The sequence below is a fragment of the Arvicanthis niloticus genome, chromosome 13 (genome assembly GCF_011762505.2).
Source record: "Arvicanthis niloticus isolate mArvNil1 chromosome 13, mArvNil1.pat.X, whole genome shotgun sequence".
NCBI classification, from domain to species: Eukaryota; Metazoa; Chordata; class Mammalia; order Rodentia; family Muridae; genus Arvicanthis; species Arvicanthis niloticus.
The window spans coordinates 37844536-37865438 of NC_047670.1; the positions used below are offsets into that span (position 1 = coordinate 37844536).

The window sequence follows — 20903 nt, forward strand, 5'->3', positions numbered from 1 at the left end:
TTAACAAGAAAATAAGAACGCCTGCCCAGCTGTCTTGCTGGCTGTCACTGGGTAAATTATCTTTTATTAAGGATCTGTAATTGTTCTCCACTGAGCTGTGACCTAAATTTAGTAGTTCTGAGGAGTGAGACCCAGCCAACAGGATTTCCCTGAGAACACGATGAAGTTCCTGTATCAATTCAATTCATTAGCTAGAAAAAGAACAAGCAGCCAGTTCTTTTTTTCCCCCCCATTCTTCAGTGAGCCGTTTGTTTGTTTAGTTTGACCACATTTTTTTTTCCTTCTTGGATCCAGTCTGAGCCTCTGTAAGGACAGCACAGCTCATTCAAACATTTCCTGTCGCATTAACTCCCAAGGCAGAAACCAAGTAACACTATGTAAATCTTGCTGCTAAGACCCTACATTTACTTTTTGTGGATTTTCAGCATAGGGAGAAGAAATGTCCTCATGTGGTCAGGATGACTTAGGGTGAGGGGAAGAGGAATAAACTCAGCTTACAAGAATTGCTTAAGCTGCAGAAGAATGGAGAGAGTAAGAGGGAGAAAGGCAACATTGATTAAAAGCTCTCATGAAAACTATTGAGTAGGAAAGGTCATGAGAGTGGCAGCCTCTACTAGAGACATTACTTCCAAAATCTGTTTTCATTCGGACAATATGATCAAGGCCAGAAAATAAAGTTACCCATTCTGAACACAGTTTCTAAAGACCTGTGCAAAATTTAGGACTACATCTTCTTTCTCCAACCCCAGAGTTCCTTCAACTCATCATTAATTTTTTGCTGTGACAACCTGGACTTCTGACCTGTCATAAATATGCAGCCCATGAGTCTCATGTATGGGTACCCCACACACACACACACACAAAAGAAAGAAAGAAAGAAAGAAAGAAAGAAAGAAAGAAAGAAAGAAAGAAAGAAAGAAAGAAAGAAAGGAAGGAAGAAAGGAAGGAAGGAAGAAGGGAAGAAAGAAAGAAAGGCAAAGAAAAGAAAAAGAAGATTCAATTTTAACAACACTCTTAATTTATTTTTCTCAACAATTCTTTAAGACAACCAATTTCCTTCTTTGGTCACCCCATGTGAAACTTCCTGGTGACCAATATGTTATTATAAAGATAGTTCATACACCTCTTCATGAATAAAGAAAAATGTCTCAACATATACTTAGAAAACTTAATCTTGCTAGATATGTAACATAGTCTGTAGAATGTTTTATAACATGTATGAAGCCCTGGGTTCCATACCTAACACCACATAAAAACAGGCATGCTTGTATGTTCCAATAGTTTTAGTACTCAGGAAATGGAGATAAAAAGGATCAGAAGTAGAGGCCATCTTTACCTATCTAATGAGTTTGAAGCCAGCCTAAAATACATGAGACCCTTTTATTTAAAAATGAAGGCGTTTTAGTGTTTAATTAAGAGGCTAAGATTCCCATACTCTGGCAGTAATTTAGTGACATTGGGCTGTATCTGATTTCACAGTAGTTTTATAGCAACATAGTGAAGAAGGCTGAGCAGGTAGCATCATCTCTATTGTAGGAGTAAAAAAAAATTGAGGCTTTAAGCTGGAGACAATGGCAGAAGATAGTATAAGGACCAGAGACTGTGGTTTATTACCTAGAGCCTGTCTGAGTCTACTGTATTGATGTTCAAGTTTCCTTTTGAGATTCTGAAAGTCTCACATCAAATGATGACTCAAGAGAGAACTTTGGCATATGTAGCTGAAACTACTTAGAACAAAACATCACAATGTCTTGGAAGAAATGTCTGCCCAAGGTGATTCAGATTTAGAGTCTCATAGTAAGTCAGAAATTACATGGTTGGGCAATAGTAGATAAATTATTCATTTTTATATAAGTTTCCAATTTGATAGAAAGTAATGGTCCATGGCAGCATATACAGCTTATATTGTGTACCACCACTGACAGCTTTTCTGACCAGTTAGTAAGGCATTATAGGTAAATGCAATTTTAAAGTGCTTCAAAAATTATCATCATTTGATTGTCAAAAGTTCATAGTGGCCTTTTGTATTCAAGGTCACCACCAACTTAACATGGCTAACAACAGCCATAGACAGACAGAAGACAAATTCTTTCTACCCAATACATAGATGGATTAGCTATAATATTAGTACCTTTATTTGCAGGGTGTGTGTGTGTGTGTGTGTGTATGTGTGTGTGTGTGTGTGTGTGTGCTCCTATAGACATACAGAAAGACTAAGGAAGGATGATGAATGTCCCATTATAGAATCACTCTCTGCCTTATCCTCCTTGAGACAAGTTGTGTCTTTGAACTCAGAGCTGAAACACATTTTTTCAGCTAGAATGGCTGGCCAGTGAGATCTAGCAATCCTATCTCTGTGTCCTATCTTTAGCTCTGGGATTCCAGAAATTTGTGGCCATTTCTGACTAGTATGTGGGTTCTAGACCTGGACTCAGGTCTTCTTACCCAAGGAGTCATTGCCCCACATCTGCTCTCGATTCTTTTTTAAAGATGGACAATTGAGCCTTGACATATTTAGGGATTTTTGCTCAAAGATAATATAGTACGGGTTCACTATGGTCTAAAAGCTAAGTCATCCCACTGCAAAGCAAGACTCACAGACTCACAAACCTTTCTGTATGTTGTCAGGTGGTGAAGTAAGTGAATTTGATGAGGAGGAACACAAAACCAACTGATTCAGTTTGGGGAGGGAACAGAGGGGAGTAAGACCAGATGCCAACTGAAAACAGCAAGTTCAGTCGTAAGAATGTAGCTTTGACTCACCTTCATCCAACTGTCGCCTTTCAATACCAAGTATAGACTACCAAATCATCTTAAAAATAAATTAAAATAGGATGTATTTTATGCAAATTGCCCCAATTTTAAAACATTAGTAATAAATTCAAAGTTTCTTCTGTTTTCTTTGGCTCTCTGCTATATTAGTACTCCTGTTTTGCCACAGTTTACTTCCTGCATGTCAGTTCAAACCGAATTATAGTTATTTGCATGTCCACATCCTGAAGGACAAGAGTGGATCACCAATAAACTGAGTGAAGGACATTTGTCACAACCAAAGGGACCAAGTTTTGATTCTAGTGCAGATAATAGCTGATTCAATAACCTTGAGCTAATTGATTGGCCTTTTATATCTTAGCTTCACTATTTTTGAAGTGGGAACTCTTTGGGGATCATGAATATATAAAGGAGTGGACCCATGTAGAATATCTACAGAGACTCATGACAATAACAATTCCACAAGTACCTGTGCTTACTGTCATGATTATCCTTCCACCCAGGTAGCACTTCATACTGACTCTCCAGTTAATGATTGTGTTTATCTCGGCACTTCTGCTTGGATTACCTTGTGATTATTTGGTTCATCCTGACCTTGGGAAAGACAAAGCAGCTGGAAACGTTATCTCCTGGGACCTACAATCTTAACCAGGAATGACCATCACTCAGCTTCCTCCAGACTGGAGCCAGCTCCCCTATTCACAGATGTGCTGAAGAACTTCCTTCCTGGCTTGTGTCTCCTAAAAGGGGAAACTACTGCAAGGTCTCCAAAAGGAAGGAAAGGAGACCTTTTTAATTAGCTTTCTCTTTTGAATGACGCCATCACAGATCTGATTCATTTCCATGAATTGAAAAAAAATGAAGGAGGGTAGGTGGAACACACTCCACAAGAAATGAATGAGAGCTCTCAGCACAGAGATCAGGTTAGAGGAAGACTAAAGCTGGAGAAAACAGGTATTCGGTGCTGGCTATCTATTACAACCATGGGCCGGTTGAAGATGATGTGGACATCTGAATTGAAATTGGATAGAAAGGGGATGCTTGTAAGTTTGGCAATGTAATTCCTATCTTTAGTAATTTTGAATGTTCTGATTGGCATTTCTGGACATTTTTAAAGAGTAGCTCTTCCCATAATTCTGAGTTAATTTGGGTTGAGATAGATAGATAGATAGATAGATAGATAGATAGATAGATAGCGCAAAAGTAAGTGAGCTGAAGTGTCCCAAAATGGCTTTAGAATTACTATGTAGTAGAGGCTGGACTTGGACACCTGATTTTCCTGCCTCTTACTCCTAAGTGTTCAGACTATAAGTATGTACAACCAGGCCCATGCAGTTCTGAACTTATTTCTGACTCAGATACTATATAGAAAGATGGTATGCGTGTCTGGTGTGAGAATTGGAGGCATGCTACATGTGTGAAGGGCTACAGAGGCCAGAAGATGGTACTAGGTCCCTGGAACTAGAATCACAAGTGATTGTGAGCCATTGGGCATAGATGTTGAGAATGAAACTTAGGTCCTCTATGAAAACAGCAAGGGCTGTTAACTGCTAAACTACCTGTGCAGTTTCATTTCTGGTACCTTAAAAGCTTCTGCCCTTTTTCTGCCCCATGCTTCCTCCAAAAGAATTCTACAATTGACAAGGATTTGGGGGTTTATAGTCCCCAGATAAAAAAAAAATGTCTTCTTCCCGAATGGCTTCTTATCTACCAAGTCATGCTTCTTCAATCCATCCTCACATCATGGCCAGGATGTTTTCCCACTGATGTGTTCTTGTCCTTGGTCACTTGTGAGATGAAATCTCACTTATCTTAGACCTTGAATTTGCACTCTAGTGTAGAAGTCTAATCATCCACCCTCTACCACTCAAGTGTTTGAACTATTGGCTCATGCCACCGTGCCCAATTTATGAAGTTCTGGAGAACAGGACCCACAGATTCATACACATTATACAATCACTTTAGCCAAAAATGTATACCCTCAGCCCAAGTTTCTTCTTGAATACTTAATTGTTTAAAGACAAAATCTCAATAGACTCCCTATTGCTCATAATATAAACAACATTCCTTAGAAGTATCCTCCTCTATATGTTACCAACCTACCAATCGCTTTAAGTTCATTTACTAAACCCAGAATTCAGCTAGAAACAAGGATATGTAAGACTATCAACTTTAAAAAATATTGACTTTGTTGAGTTTATAAACATCTACTAGAAAATTTCTACTGACCTTTCAAGAGTTAATTTAAAAACCTAGTCTTTAGTGAGAGTTTCACTGACCTACCACTGTCTCTACCAATTTGTCAGGCAGAAATTATTGTATCATCTCCCACGATGCCCTAACAAACTCTTTATGGAGCAGTTGAGTCAGTGAACAGGGTAAATAACTCACAGAAATGACTGAATATTGATGGACTTTTTCATGTCTAGGCCACAGTTTAGTCATTACTAATAGTCCAGTGCCTAACTTGCATGTTAACAAATCTTGTGTGTGTGTGTGTGTGTGTGTGTGTGTGTGTGTGTGTGTGTATGCAAGGAAGGAACGATGGCAAGAATAAAAGAATGGAGGGAGAGGGAGGGAGGCAGGTTTCCATGATGAGCCTATTTTCATAAGTAGAAAAATAAATAAATAAGAATCATTACCTTGAAGTGATGAGTCACTGGATTTTGATCTGGAAAATCTAAATCCAGCCTCAGTCACTGGATGACACCTCATAAAGGTCATTGCTTTCATATGAGCCTCAGTTTCCCTAAACTTATCAACATCCATTGTTAGTTTCAGAGTGTTGATTACATATTCTGCAGAGCTTTGAATTCATTGATTCTGCTGGCATTGATTTTACTCTAGCTAAAGTTAACCCAAGTCTGGCAGCAGGGAAACCAATTCACATGGGAGTAGATGGTTTTCACATACATTATTTGCTTTTTTGTCAGATTGCTTCTTGCTGCTTTTAATCCTAACACCTTCTTTTCTTCACTTGGAAGAGGACTATAATCTCTGGGTCAATAGGTGTCACTGTTGAGCAATACAAATATGTCTCCATCTCCCCATATTTTTGGTACTGAAATCCTGGTTGGTAACAGGTACAGCCACTGGTTAGTCTTAACATCAAGTTAACTCCATAATCACTATACTACTTGCCTTAAAATTCTTCCAAGATCTATCTCTTCCCTCTCTCCCTCTCTCTGTCTCTGTCTCTATCTCTCTGTCTCTCTGTCCCTCTTTCTATCTCTGTCTCTGTCTCTCTCTGTCTCTGTCTCTCTGTCTCTCTCTCTGTCTCTCTCTCTGTCTCTCTCTGTCTCTCTCTCTCTCTCTCTCTCTCTCTCTCTCTCTCTCTCTCTCGTATACACACACACACACACCTTTTTCATAAACTTTTAAATATGAGACATAACCAGAATCCAGATGGTGTCCAAAAAGGAAGTAAATAGGAGGAAAAAGTGATCACCTTTTCCATTTGCAGGAAATGTCTGGCAAAGTTGCAGGAAGACATTATTCAGAGAGGAAGCTCATTGCTTAAATAAGAAAATATAAGTCATGTGTCTGAACACCCACCAACCAGCTGCTGCTATTATAATTGACTCAAGATAGGGGTGTGACCATAACAAATTGGAACAGGAATAGAAGATAGTGTAGACAATCAAAAAGATCTCATTTCTAGCTTAGGCTGCAGATCCCTGAGAACTCCCCAGGTACTCAAGAAGAATTAAATATGGGCATGTAGTCTATTATTTATACTTTCTTATTTCTAAGTCAATATGGTCTGAAAAACATGAATTACACAGGATAGAACAGGATAGATGGAATGTGATTAGACAGGATGGGCTGGAATGAATGGGATAAAATGGAGTAGGATGGGATGGATAAGGATGGATTAACACATGGTGTTATTACTGTACTATACTATAGTATAGTATACTATAGGATGCAAACAGAGTCAATGAAATGGAGTTTACTTCAAGACACACAGATTGGTAAAAACTGTGAAATTGAATATAAAATTCAATAGAATCAATAGAATTTTTATTAAGTGTTTTGAGATGTAGAGAGCTAGTATGTTAAATTGGGGAAAAAGTAATTAGTGGACTCAGGAAATTGTCAGCTTATTTCCAGTTTAGACAATTGGGCATCTAGGGATATAAAAGCCTGGTCCCGTTCTTGAGTTATTTTTCTTTAAATTTCACATAGGTAGTCACTTGCCTTAGGATTATGGTCTGCAAAGTACATGCTGTTTTAGCAATTGTTACCATTAATTTTCTCTGCTAAGCATTTTAAAAGGATCATTTAATTTAATCGTCACATATGTTGAATGTTGTGGTATCCTGATATCCATTTTATATACATAAAAATGGAAGAAGCAAGGCCAACCTGATTATCCAAAATCACATAGTAGGAGCTGGAGATTAATGGTCAAAATATAAAGTTTAGTTTGAGTTCCTAGTCATGAAACTACCATACATGGTGCTTCTCACTAGGCCCTTGCACATGCCTAGAATTGTCCATCATCAACATCCCTTACCAAAGCAATATATTTGTTAAAAGTGATAAAGTTATATTGACATGTCATTATCCTGCATAATTTTCATTATAGTTCACTCCTAGTATTGTGCCTTTTGTGGGTTTGAACAAATCTATGACACATATTCACAATATTGGTATTGAAAATACTATTTACACTAAAAATCCTCTGCCCTCAATCTATTCATGCCAACCTTACTACCTGTTCCCAACCCTTGGAAAGTATTAATCTTTTACTGTCTTCATAGTTTGATCGAAAGCCCTGAAGTTGGAGTCACATGGAATATAGCCTTTTAGGTTGTCCCCTTTCAGTTAGTAATAGAAATGTATTTTTATGCAAATAGATTTGAACCTTATTCCATTTTCAACACTGAATGCAATCCTAATGTCTAACATATGATAGTTATGTAACTATTTACCTACCAAATAATATCTTGTTTACTTCCAAGTTTTGGCATTTTTGACCTAGACTAGTATGCACACCTGTGAACAGGTGCTTGCAATTGCGAATTTCAGCTTCTTTGAATAAACATCAAGAATCGCATATGTTGAGAGTATATTTATAACAAATTACTAAGAGCCTTTTAAAGTAGCTGCATCATTTTGAAACCCCACTCACTTGCTGAGAATGAGGTTTCCAGTTGTTCCATATCTCCACCATCATTTGATATTAGGTTTGTAGATTTGGGGCCAATATAATAGATATATGATCTATCGAAATACTGTTATTTGTATTTTTCTTGTGGTATGTGGTATAAACATCTTCTCATATGCTGCCATATGTATTTTCTTTGATGAGGTTCTGTTATGGACCTCAGTGGATTTAAAATCCAGTTTCGAATTTTCTCACTGTTGAGTCTTTTGGCTTTTTGAGTAATTGCCTCTATGCAGGTATGTCTTTTGTCAACATTTTCTTCCAGTCTCTGGATTGTATGTCTCATTCTGAGGCCATTGCCTTTTCTATAGAAGTTCTTAGAGTTAAAGCATTCCCACTTATTAGCTGCTTTTTCACAACTGTGTCTTTGGTATTGTCTTTCAAAAAACTGATCGTGTCTAAGATCATCTAGGTTTCCCTGTGCGATCCTCTAGGAGCTTTATTGCTTTATATTTTAATTATGTGCTAAGATCAACTTAAGACTTAAATCTTGGTGGAAGACTTATAGTATAGGTCTGGGTTATTTTATATTTGTTTGCATGAGACTGTCCAATCATTCTAGCCTTTTCAATTTTTTTTTTAGAACATGATCTTTGCTCTATTGAATTGTTTTTGCCTCATCAACTATCTGTTGTCTGTTGATTTGTGGATGTCTATCCTTGGCCATTGACTTATATGTCTTTTAGTAATACATACTCTATTTGATTTGTTATTGTTTTTAGTAAGTATTGAAGTACAATATGTCTAGCTTCCAACTTTATTATCTTCAATATTGAGTTTAATCTGATGTATCTTTGCCACTCTATATTTGTATTTATAAAAAAAAGTTGTTTGTTTATATCCGCAAAATGAGTGGTGACTGATATTTTATTGTAATTGGGCTGAATCTATATGTGAGATTGAAAAGATATTTTGACAGCAGTGCTGTTCTATCCATGAACAAGATATATCTTCTCTCTCTCTTCCTTCATCCCTCCCTCCTTCCCTCCCTCTCTCCTTCCCTCCCTCCCACCCTCTCTCCCTTCTTACCTTTCTGTCCTTTCTTTTTCTAGTACTGGCGATTGACTTAGAGCCTTTTAAAAGACACAGCACAACTGAGTTATATCCCCAGGCTTCCTTATGTTTGTTCTGGCTTTTTGATTTGTTTTTGTTTGTTTGTTTGGGTTTTTGTGGCAGGGTCTCACTAAGTTCTTCACTAACTTGTTTGAGCTCAATCTTCAGTGCAGTTATGCAAACATGACTGTTCTCTTCTTGTCTTAGCCTCCTGAGTAGCTGTGATATGGGCTGGCACCAATAAGGCCAGCTTCCATTCATTAAAAAGAGAAGAACTCTTGATTTCTTTTGTTGTAGTTTTGTGGTTATCCTCATATAGAACTTATACATATTTTATAAACTTCTATGCATATGCATTTATTTTTCTGAATACTAATGTAAATGGTGTTGGCTTTAATTTTAATGTCTATTTTTTCATTACTGATATATAAGAAAGTACTTGACGCTTGCATAGTAACTATGAATCATAAATACTTATTATAATCATTTATTAGTTGAGGGTTCTTTTGTTCATTGCTTATGCTACTACATATTCTTCATAGACAAGTATCATTTGCAAAAACGCTTTGATTTCTTTCTTCCAAGTCTGTATACATTTTGCTCTGTTTTCCTGTGCTAGCCTGAACATTTAGGAGAACTTAACAGGAACACCTTTGTCTTCTCATGGCTAGTATTTGGTAATTCACGAAGACTAGAGGGGTCTGAGGTCAGTTGTTTGTTTGTTTCTTTGTTTGTTTCCCCCAAGTGAGTCTATCAGGCTGAGGGCTGGTTAAACATTTCGTCCTAGGTGCAGACCTTTTCAGAACAAGAGCTCTGTAATTAAAAAGGATTCTTTTTCCCTCCCTCAACAGATACATAGGAAAAACTCTCTCTGACCTTCCCTATCAAACTTTGTTACAGCTACAGGAAAGAGAATTCACAAAATATATGTCTCACTTTTGCCTCATCTTCTAAGACATTTCCCTCAGACACTTCTACAGCCCAGTTTCTGTGACTTCAATTCTAAATTCAGTATCTCTTATGCTGGCCCTGGTTTCCATGGATGTTGAAGCTCAAAGGTCTCTCTTTCTGCCATTTGGACCTTTCCACCAGTTGTCTCCAGTGAAAGAGGCCATAACCCCATTATGGCCTTATCTTGTGTATTTGAACTATGTAACAGTATTATTTTGTTCATAACTTGTGTAGGTGGGTTGAAGTGTTAACCTCTAAGCTTCATACATATCAACAGAAACTAAAAGTTTTCCAATGTTGCTGTCAAAATTCTAATCAAAGTCCATGAAAACTGGGGTTCCAAGAAATGTGATAGCAACATAATTACTAAATACAGATCCACAGTTCAAGTCAGTCTACCTTAAGGCAGTGGTCTTGAACATTAGGAAAACTGACCCTCTTTTCACACTTTAGAAGTCTAAAGAACCCATAAATAGGGTTGAAGTAAAGATTATTAATTGGTTTTTCTAGAAGGAAGGCTATGGGAAGGAATGCTTAGATAGAAAATTGTGAACTTCATAAAGAAAAAGTTAAAAACCACCACCAAGACATCAAAGAGATGTATCATCCCTTCCTGGAAATAGTTCATCATCTTCTGAGGGCTCCACCCTAAAGACCACATTTAACTTCCTCCTGTACAAGCTTCTATACAAGCAATTTGTCATTTCTCGTTCCCCTGTAGGCCATGATGGAGTTCTTTGGGGGCCTAATAACTGTAACCATGTAGATTATTTCTTTGATCCTGAGAATTCATTGTTTCCAAAATGCTCCTGCAACATCAGGCTTGTTCCATTTTCATGTCACTGTGATCTGCGCCACAACCTTCTTACTCTTGATATCGGCAGACATTTCTAAGGTTGTTTTTCTCCATTAATTCTAGTCCTTTCCCAATCCATGCTCCATCCTGTGGCCAAAGAGGAGCTTTCAAAACTGTGAATCTGCTTGACTTCTTTCATTCCATAATATTCTAGTTCTATTACTTTTATTGAAAATCAAAATATTTAAAAAGAAGAATCTTCAATGTCTCTGTGATGATGAGAGTGTGGCGAATCATAAAGCATAAAATTATAAATAGGGGAGATCGGCAGAGGATTGAAAGTTGGCAGGACCTGTGTGTTTGTGTGTGTCAAATGAATGACACTATTTGACTATATAGTGACATATGTCGGTAAATGAGAGTTCTACTCATTCTCTTCATGTTCTACAAAAGTTCTACTCATGCTTCATACTGAAACTCATGAAGTCACCTAATAACTGTAACCAAGTTTGACTTGATTTTCTGAGCATTTTTGACTTTTTGATCCGAATAGCTTAATCAGTATTACTGCCAGCAGCCTAGCCAAATGCATCTTCTTACTTGAAAAACCATCATATTGCTTCTCCCTCATAGCCTTTGTTTCCTGAAATCTGGTCCCCATAAGCTAAGTAGAGTGAATCTATCTGAACTCACCTTTTCTTTTCACTATAGTAAATTGACCTCTTTTTGGCTCCTTAAACAGTCAAACTCACTCTTATCTTCAGATCTTCATCAATATGATTCTTTCTAGATGCCCACATATTCCTTTATAGTTTCATTTGGTCCTTGGCTCAAATGCCAAGCATCCCTGATCATGCTACCAAATGGTTTAGCTACTCACTATTCTTTTTCCAATTCTTTTTCTTTAATTTTCCCATATATGCTTTCATTTGACACAAAGGTTATTTAAGAAATATTTGATACTTGATACTTGTGAATAAATGTCTATCACCTCTTAGAAAGCTATAGATTTATAGACAAGTGAGGTTCAACATTGTATTTCTTCTAAATACTGGAATCAAATTTATAAAAGATAGTATAAGATGCTCAGAAACATTTTAAACTATAGAAGTACTAGAAGAAAGAATGGATGCAGGACCACATAGCACATTGACCACTGGATAGAGGTTTTAAAAGGCACAGTGAAAAAAATCGGCAGATGTGGGGCATATTTGCTACCTAGGGTGGTCATCTTGGAAAAACACATTAACATTCCAGTTTTGAGTAGTCTAAGAATAGATTTGGTGAAGGAAGATCTGAAAGGAGAGAGAGACCTTTCCTGAGTTTTTAAGAGAGCTACAGATAGACCTTTAAGATAGGTCAGGTATAACTCATTCCAGAATGTTTGAGCTTCTGATTTTTATTCTGCCTCTATGGAGAATCAGCTTTAGACAGCCTTTAGTGCAGTCAAGTAGCTTCATGTAACTCGTGAAGAGCAGTCTTGTCTGGAAAAAGTCATGTCCATTGTGTACATGGACATTTCCAAGTTGGGCTTGGTTTTACCAAATTTGACTGAAATAGTCAAGGGAAGTAGTCAAGGTTTCTGTTGGTGCATGGAAGAGCTGCATGAGTCTATTACAGAGTGTTTGTGTTCCTCAAGATATTTTATTATGACTTGGGTTCAACTGCAATGTCACATTTTGCGGATCTACCTGAAACACAAACTGGAACAACTGCTTCACTCTGGATGCTGCCTCACCTCCAATGCTTCAAGAGGCTGATCCATAATGGCATGAGTTAAGACATTAGGTTCCCAGAGACTGAATCTGAGATGGATTAATATTAAGCTAAAAAATAAATGGATGATGGAAGAAATATCATACAAATGTCAGAGAACATTTTAAAAATGGTGTGTCTACTATGTATGCAATAAAAGCAGATAAGAAGAGGAAAAAAAGCCCTGTGGTTCCACCCCAAGATCCAGCACTGATAGATTGTGGCATTTTTGAGAAGTCACTTAAGACTTCTGATCCTTTTTTTGTTCAAAATGTATTATTATTTTCTGTATTATTCTTAAAATTCAACTAAGAGTTTAACAACAGAAACATCTGTATTAGCATTTCAGAAAGTACATTGCCTACACATTTGTTAATTCAGCCTTCTCATTAATCCTATGGAAAGCAAAATATTATTCTGATTCGGTAAAGGAGGAAAACAGAAACTCTTATGTGCAGGAGCCTCTTTGGTTCACACACCTGGGGAAGTGTCTGTGGTATTGTGGTGACCTAACTACTCAACGTTCTCCTTTAGAGTTCTCTTACGCAGGGGGCCATGCTCCAGAGAGCATAATCTGTGTGGAAAATAAGTCACCATTCTATAAATACCCAAAGACACCAAAATATCTTTCAACGTAGGACTCTAGTAAGAAACGCAGATTGCAGGACTGACTCCTATTTGAAATTTATTTGGCTCCATCGGAACTTGGAGCAATAATTTTAAAAAGTGTCTACATTTTCTTTAACTGTGTTGCTGCTATTAAATCAGTAAAGTATGTGAAGTCACAGAGCCTACCTAATAGACTGGAAGGCCTCATCCATCCTGTTCCCAAATTTTACCATCAAACCACAGAAGGTAAATGGAAAGAGTAGAGGAGATATTTACACAAATACAGAAAACTTACTTCTGTATGGATATGGATGTTTACCAAAAATTAATGGAGACTAGAGAGAAAAGATATGGGTTATGGTCCTTTAATGATCACCTGAATACTCAGCTGGGCAGGACCAAGGTAAGGGTCACTATGGAGAAGATTCAAAGAATCATGAATTCTCAGATTCATGTAAAGACAAGATGACTTATCATTGCTGGAAAACTTCAATTCATGAGAATCACTCTTGTCCTCATTCTGGCAATTCAGTCCCTGTCCTAATGTCAAACAAATTAGGTTGGCAAGTTCTTTCTGTTATAGGTCCAGGCAGGAGAGAAGTGGGAACCTGCATCTCCATCTAGTCCAAGTGATGAATCTGCCTGTTGTCTTCCATGAACAATTTCTCTGTACTCAGGCTTCTCAGACTTTTCTATGTATGTCAGAATGATTTGGGGGATATTCTTAAATCACATCCTGATACAGTAGTCCAGAGACAGGCCTAGGATTTGGAATTTCTAACATGCTCCCAGATGCTGTTGATATGTGTTGATCTATTTATCACAATGATCAGTGGGGCCTAGAAATAGTGGTTCTTATGTTCAAATGATATCGCATAGTAACGAACTCAGTTCTGCAGTCCATTCAGCATATATTAAGGGCAAGAAAATTTTCTGTGGAGATTAAAATCTGTAGTGGTCATTGAAAATACAAACACAAAATCCTAAAGAAGATAAACAATCACAGTCCTCTGGGTTTTTATAGACATGTTGGGAGGATATAAGACTCCAAAACCCAAGGTAATGTCTTATTACCAGAAAATTCCATTCTAAATTCTTTTCCTTCTACCTCCAACCAATCTGTTCCTGAAGAGTTCCTTATCATCTCAGAGTGGACTCAGAAAGCAAATCTAATAGTTGAGGCATCTCTGCTCTGCATGCACCACTCTGCTTATCGATGTAGGAGTTTCACTGAGTAACTTACACATGCAAAATGAAAGCTGTGTAGACAGGAATGTACATAACATTTAATGGATTTAATGTTTAAAGTTTTAATGGATTTAATCTTGATTTTTTTTTTTAGTTTGTTCCAGACTGTTTAGAATCTTCGTCAAAATCATGAAATTAAAAACACAAATATGTATTATCTGATGACTGTGTTCATTCTAGCTTAAAGTTTAAATGACAATGTTATTTCAATAACATTATCATTATCAATAAGAGTATCATCACCTGAGAAATGGGTTTCTATTTCTGTTTCTGCAGACTGCTGAAGTTTTCTGGAAAGTTTCTCATCTTTGCTCCAAAAGTGCAATACCTTCATGTGCCTCTAGTGAATCTTTTCCATGTAGTTTCCTTTCTGTTGATGAGATAAAACATTCTGATTAGAATCATCTTGGGGAAGAAAAGGATGCATTTAATCTTACACATTATGGTTCATCATTGAAGGAATTCAGGGCCAGAACTCAAGCAGAAACATGAAGCAGAATCCAGGAAGGAACGATGCTTGCTAACTCACTCAACAGATTCTTTCTTAGCTAGCTTTCAACCCAAGTCCTCCTGCCTAGGGAATACTGCTGTTCATAGTGGGCTGGGTCCTCCTACACTAACTAACAAGCATGACATCCCTCAAAGAAATACGCACAGGTCTATCTTTTTGACTAATCTCTCAAGTGAGACCCCTTTCTCAGGAAACGCAACACTCTGTAAAAATGACAGTTAAAGCTAATTAGTGGCTGAGGGAAGTGATGTGTATTCATAGGCAACCACTAACAGAAATGTTGGTCATAATTCTAATGAATCTCCATAGAGACTGAGACTATATCTCATGTACTTCAGAGATAGAGCTTTGTTCCCTGCTTCCAAAAATACACTTAACAGTCTGATGTATGTCTATATAATGTCTCCTGTCATCAGTAATATTAGCTGAAGATGGCAGAAATTTACTAAGATTCCTTTCCTCAACATAGTGTCTATATACAGAATAGACAAAAATGCATTAACAATTCTTTGTGTAAGGAATATGTTTTGAGAAAAATTCCTAAGGGTTTTACTTTTTTTGTAGTACAGTCGTTGTGTCAAAGATTTAGGTAACATTGAGTTCAAACTCATTTTGGTAGAAGATGATTTTACATAAAAATCACGTCACATCTAGCTAATCATTTCACATTTAGCCCTGGAACACATTTCTGTCTGCTAACCTGTAGCAGTTGATCAGGAGGAATCAGTATAGAAAGGAGAAACACAAAACTATGCTGTGGTCATCTGCATTCTTCTTTATGGAAGAGTGAAAAATGACTCATTCTTAATAAGAGTACCATTGACCAAAATCAAACCATTAGTGGGATGCATATTAACAAGTCTTTAATAGCAAATAGTCAATGCTAGAACATCTTTGTATCTTTATGAATAAATATTTTATAACATGTTGGTCTAAGTTTCCATAATAGCACCTAATGGTATTAGTAGTTAAAATGACTACAGTAGAATATGAGTAGTTTTGATTAGACTGTGTCCAGTAATTGTTTGGAGATCATAAGATATTAATTTTATCTTCACCTTAATTTCTTTTAACTCTTATTTCTGGTGAAGTGAAGAATTCCACACACATGTGTGACATCCGTGTACAACTAAACATACAAGTTTTATAATTATTAAAATATGAAAGTTCAATTGTAAAATTAAAATTTACATTTTAGAATTCAAAGTTTAAAAGCCATGCATGTTGTCACTCACAGATATCCATGAATGAATGAGTATGTGACTACTCAAATTATTATCCATTGGTGTTAAGCACACGTGGGACCCTTATTGCCACCTGGTGGCAGTGTACCCTAATTGAAGATTTAGGTTTTGAATGACACAAAGATGTAACAGAATAAAATAACAGAAGTCAAAGTAAATGGTCTCAAACCCGTGTGATTTGAAGAAAACACTTGAATTTTTTTCACTGCCCCAATCAACCAAAGAAGAAAAAAAGTACAACGTTGTGCTTCACTCTGGAGCCTAGTTTGGTTCAAGACTTACTTCCTGCCAGATATATCTAAAAGTATCAAGTTAGTTAATCTTAGGGTCATTTTACTCCTAAGGTAGTAGGGCCATATCCAATTAGGAAATTGACTAAAAAGGTTCTCTGTTGTAACCTTTCTGTGCCTATCTTGTAGCGGAAGCAACAATGACTTCTGATGTACTCCAACAGTGTGTTCTATGATTAACTACTTTGTCTCCTAAAGTTTTTCTTAGTTCAATTGATTCATGAAATATTTCATGAAATTTATCTCATCAGCAGAACTACAATTTAGGCGAAATCCATTGGAATCTCTAGGAATTGGTATTTTTGTTATAGGTTTCCCAGGGTCTACAGTGTGAAGGCAATATTAAAAACCACTGAACTGGAACAAAGAGAAAGATAAAGCTTATGCAATAAAAAGAAAATGCTTTTCCCATTTAAAGTCAGTCAAATCCACAACAAATTGTCATGGACATTTCAATCATCTCTGAATATATGGAACAGAGAGATCAAGACGGTATCACCATATATTCTCCAAAGATTTTTTCAATGCATTATCTGTAACTTATTCCTGAACACATTTTATTTAACCTACACTCATGTGCTAAGTGTCTTTATTGTCTCTCTACTATTTACAGTTTTAGACACTTATCCAAAAAGTGATTCGTGAGCACCATATGAGTTGTAAGGAGCAGAACATGATTTAAACCCAAGTATGTCTGACTTCCAAACCTAGGGATGTTTCTTTGACACAGCTTGAAATTCAAGTTTCAAAATAGAATGACTATCAGACTTTCAGGGGTCTTTAGAAACTCATGAACAACTACTTTTGAGCCTTAAAAAACACTTTGCTAAAGATTAGTGTCCTCACCAGTTTCCAAGCCAGTGGATATAAATGATTCAGTAACATGGATGTTTTTCCTAGGCATTTACAGGACTCCAGATGAAAGGCAGTTCAAAGATTCATCTGCCATTGCCTGTGTCTGCCTCCTCACTTGCCAGTTAGCCTATTCAAGGAACTCTACTTGAAGAGCCAAGACAGCAGAAGCTGTCAGCTGAGTTACAATTAAATGTGTCAAAGACAGATTTTCAATGGAAAATTTTGGTAGAAAGAATGAGTTTTTCAACTATAAATAGACTTCATCAAAAGTTTCAAATTTAAGTGTACTGTGCTTCTTGGTTCTCTGCACCCTCTGCTTTTGGACTTCCCAACCTACTAAACCTGGGCTGTTTTACTTTCTTTGACTGGGATAATCTTGATGATTCAATAAAAAAAAAAAAAACTAAAACAGAATTTGCTGAGTTTATGTATGTGTGGACTCCTGCATTGCATCTTATTGCGTGCAAAACAGTGAGTGTGTTTAGGTCAAAAGCATCTACGTACACAGCCAAGTTACATCAAATCACTTTGCAGCCTAATTTGCCTCAGTGACTGTAACTTTTTCAGATTCAAATTAGAGTTCCCTTTTAACCATTACACTTCATCAACTTCCTTACATTCCTTTATTCTAATGACTTCCTCATTGTCAGGTTTAGCTCCTATATATCCCTTGGCCTATCAACAAATAATTTTCCTGTAATATATCACCAGTAAACTCTTTCAATGAGAGTATTCATTATGTCCAGATTCTGTGGTCGGCAATATGGGTTGTAATTATCCAAGTAGGTCACTTTCATAGTGCCAGGGATCTGGCTTCTGGATTGGAAATACCAAAGTGACAATGGGTCTACTCTTTATTGATATGATGCCTCAACTGGTAGGACACAGAGGACCATCTAGAACTGCCCTTTCAAGAGCACTGACCTCTCATCCTCTAGAAAGGTTGACTAAATTTCTTTGCCTGAAAGTAAAACGTTCTTTAAAAACTACAGAAGCCTTTTCTGCTCCCACATTCTACAGTGGGCTCAAAGAGAGCACAGATTCAATGAATGGAGAAACTGACTTCTTTCTTCCTGTTTCAACTGGTCGTGTTTTATCTTCCATACCTAGCTGACTGTTAATTCTGTTCCTGATGCTGATTCTCATATTTTCTTCTCACCAGTACATTTGATTAGTTTTTGCAGAACTCATTCTGCTTTATAAGCAAGTATTTGCTCATGTAGTTATGTCATTAAATGTGGCTTCGCACAGGAAATGGTGGTACACACTTTAGTCCTATATTAGGAAGGTCGAAGTGAAAGAATCTCAAATTCAAGACCATCTTGGGCTACATAGTGAAACTCTAACAAAGGAGGAAAAGTGTTTTTCTTTCTGAACTATGATCTCCAGGAAGCAGGGACCTGGTCTATAGCTTTCGGTATTTGGTGATTGTCATACAGCCTGACCAAGGTCACCATTCAATACACTGGGCACAAGAAAGTGACAGCAAAAAATGGTTTAGAAATTGGACCTTCCAGATCACTTTCTTGCTCTGGGACAGACATCATGCTGTATCATCACTTTACCTACATCAAATTTCCACAAAAGAAAAATGATTGTATATGCATAATAGATTCCAATAAATGTTCTCCAATGCAATATATACATTTCTTTCTCATACTTTTTAGTGTGTGGGAAAAACAGTCACATGAAAATAGAATGGTCGACGGGACTCTGGCCAGCTTTTATATAGCAAGCATGGCTCTGGCAGACCTAGCCCCTTGCCGCTCACTCCCTCTGTGTCATGGTTTGTATATGTTTGGCCCAGGGAGTGGCATTATTAGAAGTTGTGGCCTTATTGAAGTAGGTGTGTCACTGTGAGTATGGGCTTTAAGACCCTCCTAAGCTAGTCTTCCACTCGCAGCCTTCGGATGAAGATGTAGAACTCTCTGCTCTGCCTGCACCATGCCTGCCTGGATGCTGCCATGCTCCCACCTTGATGATAATGATCTGAACCTCTGAACCTGTAAGCCAGCCTGAATTAAATATTGTCCTTTATAAGACTTGCCTTGGTCATAGTGTCTGCTCACAGCAGTAAAACCATAACTAAAATACTCTGCCTTACTAAATACTATAAGATTACATTCCTAAATGAATAGCTACCAAGGCCTATTAACTTATTTGGCCACTTCTTCCTCCTGAGGCTGATTACCATGGTTCATCTTTCAAAGAATTAAGGTTTAGCAAACAAAAGCCTGCTGTAGGAATCTCTAATTCTGTTGCCTGCCATTGTATCCCATTCCCCTAGATGAACTGCCTGATTGGGCCTCAGTAGAAGGAGCTTGAAGTCCCAGGGCAGGGTAGTATCCAAGTAGAGCTTCCGCTTTTCTAGGGGAAAGGGGAGGAGTAATAGGGGAAGGGATTTGTGAGGGTGGAACTGGGAGGAGAGGAAGCAGGGGAGCTGTGACCAGGTTGTAAAGTGAATAAATAAATTAATGACAAAAGTCTCTTTTGGCTCACCTAAATAACATAACAATTAAATGGCTCATCCTAACATGGCATTTTCCTTTGTACATTTATAAACTGATATTTTATTTTGTGCCAAGTCTGTCTGCTTTCTATCAAGAGGCAGTTCATTGTCCTCCTAGACATATGTCCCTGCTCCCTCTCTCTTGTTCCCTTCTTCTTCTCCTTTTACCTCTAACTCCTGTCTTTTTCTTATTCCCTGCTCTCTGTTCCTCTGGATTAATAAATCTCCTTTGTATTGAGAATTTGGTCTAGGGGGTTCCTGAGCCAATAATTTTCTTTTCAAAGATGTAACTATACATTGATTAATATGAATACATTTAAAACCACTTCTATAATCTTTTGTCATCTACATTTATTCAAAAAGACAATACCCAGAAGAACCACTGACAAACCCACTCAGTAAAAATGCTCTTTTTTTACATCAGGTAGAGAATTTTCCAAGGCTAACTTTCTGTCTCTTCAAAGACACTCATAATTTATCAGTTAAGTCCCAGATATTTTTAGTACTGAAAAAATCTGTCAAAATGACCTTTTGGTCAATATGACCATAAAGGGCTCATATTTCGTAGACTATAAGAAACAAAACATGGGGGTAGACTTAAACGAAACAAAGCATTGACTAGCCCCTTTTTGGTCAACGTCTCTGTTAAAAAAAGAACCAAACTTGTTTCTTGGGTTTTCATGCCAATCTTCTGGGGCCCTCTTTACTTTGTACTCTTAGGGAGTCAAAAATATACCTACCCATTTCCTGCTGTTGCGTTAGACATGCAATTTTTGACATATGTGAGGTACTCAACAGGGTAACCTCATAAGCAAAGTTTACCTTCATAAATTTAAAATACTAGAAGTTTATAGATTCAGTGTTCTGTTAAACATGACTGAACATCATGTATTCCCAATAGGAAAGACATAAAAATCCTGAGACAAGGACTGCTTTGGACTGCTTTTTTTTCTCTTATTCATTCTCTCTCTCTCTCTCTCTCTCTCTCTCTCTCTCTCTCTCTCTCGCTTTTTCCTTGTCTCTCCCCTCTCATAATTTCTTCATGACAAGGTATGCCCAAAAGGACTTCTCAAAATACCCTGCACGGCCAAAGATGCTTCAAAGAATATGAGTGTTATATCAAAGAGAAATATTCCA

General features: G+C 37.2%; 1 long non-coding RNA gene across 2 annotated transcripts in view; it reads right to left on the reverse strand.

Annotated features, from left to right (window-relative positions):
• The window catches only part of LOC143434091 (uncharacterized), a 70101-nt gene that overhangs the window by 17400 nt on the left and 31798 nt on the right, over positions 1–20903 (reverse strand). For both annotated transcript variants that reach the window (XR_013103300.1, XR_013103299.1), the window contains exon 4: positions 14601–14727. This is a non-coding gene — a long non-coding RNA (uncharacterized LOC143434091). The remainder of the gene's footprint in view (positions 1–14600; positions 14728–20903) is intronic.